This window comes from Heteronotia binoei, chromosome 15 (genome assembly GCF_032191835.1).
Source record: "Heteronotia binoei isolate CCM8104 ecotype False Entrance Well chromosome 15, APGP_CSIRO_Hbin_v1, whole genome shotgun sequence".
In the NCBI taxonomy this organism is placed as follows: domain Eukaryota; kingdom Metazoa; phylum Chordata; class Lepidosauria; order Squamata; family Gekkonidae; genus Heteronotia; species Heteronotia binoei.
Window position 1 is genome coordinate 56038530 of NC_083237.1, and position 5993 is coordinate 56044522.

A 5993-nucleotide genomic window follows, 5' to 3' on the forward strand; every position below is an offset into this window, starting at 1 on the left:
ACCAAGTACAGTAAGTATTTGTGTGTGGGGGTGTAAGAGAGAGGGAGGGGGCAGGGAGGGGGGATTCCCTGGTATGGAGGCCCCCCCTTTAGAAAGCGTGGAGGGGGGAGGGAAATGTCTACTAGGCACTCTATTATTCCCTATGAAGAACGATTCCCATAGAGAATAATAGGGAATTGATCCATGGGTATTGGGGGCTCTGGGGGGGCTATTTTTTGAGGTAGAGGCACCAGATTTTTAGTATAGCAGCTAGTGCCTCTCCCCAAAATACCCCCCAAGTTTCAAAAATATCGGACCAGAAGGTCCAATTCTATGAGCCCCAAAAGATGGTGCCCCTATCCTTAATTATTTCCTATGGAAGAAAGGCATTTAAAAAGGCGTGCTGTCCCTTTAAATGTGATGGCCAGAACTCCTTTGGAGTTCAATTATGCTTGTCACATCCTTGTTCCTGGCTCCACCCCAATGTCTCCTGGCTCCACCCCCAAAGTCTCCTGGCTCCGCTCCCAAAGTCCCCAGATTTTTCTTTAATTGGACTTGGCAACCCTAGCCTGAACCTCTTCTTTAATCCTTTCAACAAAACCTGTTGCTTTTATTGGTATATTATGAAACGTGTAGATCCAGGGGGGTAGCCGCGTCAGTCTGAAGCAGCAGAACAGAGTTTGAATCCAGTGGCACCTTTAAGAACCAATTATGTTTTATTCTAGGTATGAACTTTTGAGTGCAATTTGAAGCAGTGTGCATGCACACAAAAGCGTATACTTAGAATAAAACATTGTTGGTCTTAAAGGTGCCACTGGACTTAAGTGTTCGCTTTTACACACAAACTAAGGAATGTCCTTTAATCCACTTTCAGTGCACTTTGCAACTGGAGTTTACTGTGTGAAATGACAGAATCCACTTGCAAAAGGTTGCTGAAGTGGATTGAAACTGCATTATATAGCATGTATATGCTGGAATCCGCCCTGAGCCCTTAGGGGAAAGGGCGGAATATAAATTCACAAATGAATGAATGAATTAATGTGTGAAAGCTAGGGTTGCCAGATCTGTGTTGCAAAGTACTTGGAGACTTTGGGGGTGGATCTGGGAAAGGGGGAGTTGGAGAGGAGAGGGGCCTCAGCATGGTACAATGCCATTGAGTCCACCCTTCAAAGTAGCCATTTTCTCTGGGGAGCTGATCTCTGCTAGCTGAAGATCAGTTGTAAAAGCAGGAGATCCCCAGGCCCCACCTGGAGGCTGGCAACCCTAGAAGTGCCTTTGTTCTGCCGCACATTTAAGAATCCAAACTCAGCCTCAGTCAAACTGCCAGATGGGGATTTATTCCAGGGTTCTAGATTTGGGGACAGGAGAATCGAATCATCCTTACAAAGATGTGGTGGGTTGGGAACCCCCCCCCCCATCTTTGATGACATCATCACTCGGCTGTGGATCTTATTGGGTGATCTTGGGCCAGTCGTTCTCTCTTGGCCTAACCTACCTCACAGGGTTGTTGTGAGCATAAAATGGGGGCCAGGAGAACCCTGAGTGCTGCCCTAAGCAGCTTTCAAGTAGGGCAGAATAAAAAATCTAATAAATATGAAGAGCTCCCTGTGATTCATAGGCTTGCAATTTGAAGATAACTGTGAGACAGAAGACTCAGAGGATGGGAACAAAACTTGATCGGCAAGTCTGAAATCCTATACATTAATTAACCTCGCGATAAGGATCAACAGCATTAAAGCAGAGCAACATCCAGGATGAAATTCAAGAGGGACATTAAATTATTTCATAAAAGCAAGTTCAACAGGCAGTCTGCTGAGCATGTAAAGGCAGGGATGTCCATCACGAAAGCCTTAAGGCGTATTTAAGGTCAGTCTTTATGTTGAAGGAAGAACTCTGTTCTTCCCCGCTCTCTGCTTCTCGGTTTGGAAAAGGAGAATGCCTTTCGTGAAACAAGCTTCATTACTCAGGTGGCACCAGAATCAGGGCCGGCGCGTGGGAGTAGGCAGGGTAGGCGGATGCCTAGGGCACCACCCCACATGGGGTCGCCACCAGGTGCCCCCTTACTCCCCTTGCCCCTTCCCCGGTGCTGCTCGGCCGCTGCGCTCTTTGGAGGATTCCTTAGAAGCCTCCGAAGAACGCTGTGTTTTAGCGCCGCCCAGCTGCTTTCAAGTTGAAAGTGGCCACTGCCCTATTTGGAGGCTTCCAAGGAAGCCTTCCAAAGAGCATGGTGGCCGTTTTCGGCTTGAAAGTGGCGAGGCTCAGTAGGGGGAAAGCCATGGTGCGGCAGCACTCTTGTGCACTGCCCGTCGCCCTGCACAATGACATCACTAGTGCAGTGCGACATGGGAGAGAGAGCGACGGGTGGCGCACAAGAGTGCTGCCGATTTCCCCCTGCTGTGCTTGGCTACTTTCAAGCAGAAAGCGACTGCCATGCTCTTTGCAGGCTTTCGCGCGTGGGGAAAATAGGGGGGAATGGGGGGGGCACGGGCGTCTGCCAGTAGCAGCAGAATCCCTAGCGCTGGGCCTGACCAGAATACTTCATGTTATCATTTGCAACCGTAAACAGAGATGCAAACCTCCAGGTCCACCTTCCAAATCAGTAGGGTTGCCAGGTCTTTTTCCTGGCTCCCGGCAGGTGGAAGTTTCTCAGATCCAGAAGTGACATCATCGCGCTGGGAATGTTGCGTGGGGATGCTCTAGCAGTTTGAGAAAAATATTCTATGGTGCCATAGAGTTTTGACCCAAATTGCTAGAACATCCCCCCTGCGACATGCCTGGTGCAATGACATCACTTCCGGGTGATGTCATTGTGCCGGGCACGTTGGGTGTGATGGAGCTCTTTGGGGGTGGGGATCCCCCCCCACTGGCCAGCTCTGTGCTGGCGGATTGGGGGCCCCAAAATGGGGGGAAACTCTGCCCCACAGTGGGAGGCTGGGAACCCTACAAAGCAGCCATTTTCTCCAGGGGAACGGATCTTGGTCATCTGGAGATCAACTGTAATAGCGGAAGATCCCCTGGAGGTTGGCAACCCTATGTTCTGTTCCTTCCCAGTGCATGCCAGCCCTTTTCTGTTTAAAAGCAGGGCAGGTGGGAAGAAGCACCTTCGCCCTTCCCTCCACATCACTTTCTTATCCTCAGTTGTCCCAAAAAACTGCCATTGGCTTTGTTGTGAAAACTGCATTACTCTCATGGCGACTACACCCAACTTTTGCAATGGAGCCAACAGTGACTCCGCAGTTTTTAACCCTTCCATTCCATAATATATATATATCTGCTTTGCTCCAATATGATTTGACATCCCCCCGCTACCTTGAAGGCTTTTAGAATCAGGACTCTTCAGCCCAGCTGACTACTAATTCTGTTCTAGCCAGTTGCAGAGAGAATTCAGCCTTGGAAGATTTATGACAGGATCCACAGCTATTTCCCTCAACTCCTGCCTTTTTTATGTAAAGGATTTACACTTGAAAAACTTCGGACAGATTTCACACCCTTAGTGGTTACCGGCCTGAGTTGATTCTCACTATCAGTCTGCAAGGATCCAACCACCCCTGTTCTCTGATTCTGATTTGCGGTTTTGAAGAGACTGATAGCTAACCTGCGCTCCCTTAAGCGAAACAGGAATGGAGGATGCTGTTTGATTAAAAACAGCACTGCAGTTACAGTCTGCATCTAGATTCTTACCCTCGGGGAAACAGCATTAAGGGTAGATATTTACAGCTCTACTTAGCTGCACTATCACCAGTCAAATGTAAACGTGCAGGATATATTTTTTTTCTTAAAGGGAAAGTTGGAACCGCATATTGGTACATGATTGCAATTCACATGCACAGCATTCGCCAATAAAGCGCACTCTTGCATGTTCCTTCTGTGTGCACACGTGAATAGTTGCTCAGAGTCATATTCCGTGACGTTTAGCTGCTTTCCCAGAGCGGGAGAAAATCCTCAGCGCTGGGAATTTGACAGCTCTCACGCCAAAGCTTGTTATATTCAAGCCAACGTAAGACAACTTTTGCATGATATGAATTTTGGAACTGTACAAACGTTCCTTTGGAATCACACATCTCCCCTCCGTGCCAATGACATATTTTGTGACTAGTTGCACATTAAAAAAAAAAAAAAGTTATGCAATGTATAATATGGTGGGTTCAACGCAAGGAAGAGGCGAGGTGGTCATGATCATAGCTCTCTTTATTCAGTACAGCATAGCAAGGGCTGAACTCAAGAAACTGGAGAACTGGGCCAATGGGGCCAACTATATACCCATCACGGTTTCTGCGCAAGGACGCCATTGGATCATTCAAACCAGCAGGGGGCTCGTGATTGGAGCAGGGCGGCAGGGATCTGGATCCTACTGCCCATTGTTCCCAAGTCCCCAAGCTCAGTCCTACGGGCTCCAAGCAGCCAGGTGGGAACACCATTACGATTACACAACTTTAGTTCATATACAGTATACACAACACAATGCTACGTTAGAAAAGATATATCCCCGGTGAACTGCACCAACTGAAGAGGAACAAAATTCTTGGAGGGATAAAAACATAATGCAGAAGAGGAAGAGTGTGCTAATGAGTTGCAGCTGTCTCATGGTGACCCCAACCCTGGGGGTCTCAATGGCCTACCTCCACATAGCAACCTCGGTCTTCCGAGGTGGTCTTTCATCCAAGTACTGACTGCGGTTGACCCTGCTTGACTATGGAGAGGCCAATTGAGAGAAGTCACAATCAATACTCCCTGTAAGCTGGGGAGTCTTGTGAGCAAAAAGTCTACTTTGTGAGCTACTGGCATTAAAGTTGTGAGCTGCTGCATCAATTAGTGTGCTCTGGAGCCATGTATATCCTAATGGTAGTCCACCCAATCTACTTATAATATACTTATAATCTGCTTATACGGATAAGTAGATTGGGTGGACTACCACTAGGATATACATGCCCTTTTGTGATTTACCTAGATTCGCAGAAACACCATTTGGCAGGGAACTTTATTACCTTTTATTATTCTGGAGAGCCAGTTTGGTGTAGTGGTGAAGTGTGCGGACTCTTATCTGGGAGAACCAGGTTTGATTCCCCACTCCTCCACTTGCACCTGCTGGAATGGCCTTGGGTCAGCCATAGCCCTGGCAGAGGTTGTCCTTGAAAGGGCAGCTGCTGTGAGAGCCCTCTCCAGCCCCACCCACCTCACAGGGTGTCTGTTGTGGGGGAGGAAGGTAAAGGAGATTGTGAGCTGCTCTGAGATTCTTATCATCATCCAATATCATCATCATCATCATCATCATCATCATCATCATCATCATCATCATCATCATCATCTTCTTCTTCTTCTTCTTCTTCTTCTTCTTCTTCTTCTTCTTCTTCTTCTTCTTCTTCTTCTTCTTCTTCTTCTTCTTCTTCTTCTTCTTCTTCGGCTATCCAGACCAAATGGCCAAGCCACACTGTTTTATGTGACCATGTGACCAGTTAGTTTGCCCTCCTAATCAACAAACTGCATGTATTCCAGCCACAATACCCTCGTCTGATGAAGTGTGCTTAGAGAGCACACAAAAGCTTACGTTCTAAATAAAACTTGGTTGGTCTTAAAGGTGCCACTTGACTCCTGCTTTGTTCATCTGTTCTTCTCACTGGTTCAAACCAGCATGAAAAGGGGAGGGAGGCAGCCCTAACACACCAGAGCTTTTACATCCCCTTTCCATATCTCCTTGGAATGATGTGGGGACTGGATAGGGTGGGAAATGGCATGCTGGACATTTCTTCTGGGCTATCTGGGTATCCATCTGACACTGACAAATCGGCCACGATTCCAATCTGATCAGTGGATGTTGCAACGGCCTTGCAGATTTGGCCGGGGGGGAAAGCAGGGTGGGGGGAGAGAGGGAGAAAGCATTACTTTGAGCTCCATTTCCAAAACAAATGCCTTTCTTGTTGTCTGTCCATACGGAGGAGAACGGGTTGATCCAGCGGGGGAGCAGGCCGGGGTTAGCCCTGCCCCTCGGCTCACCTATATAAGGGGATTCTTCAAGG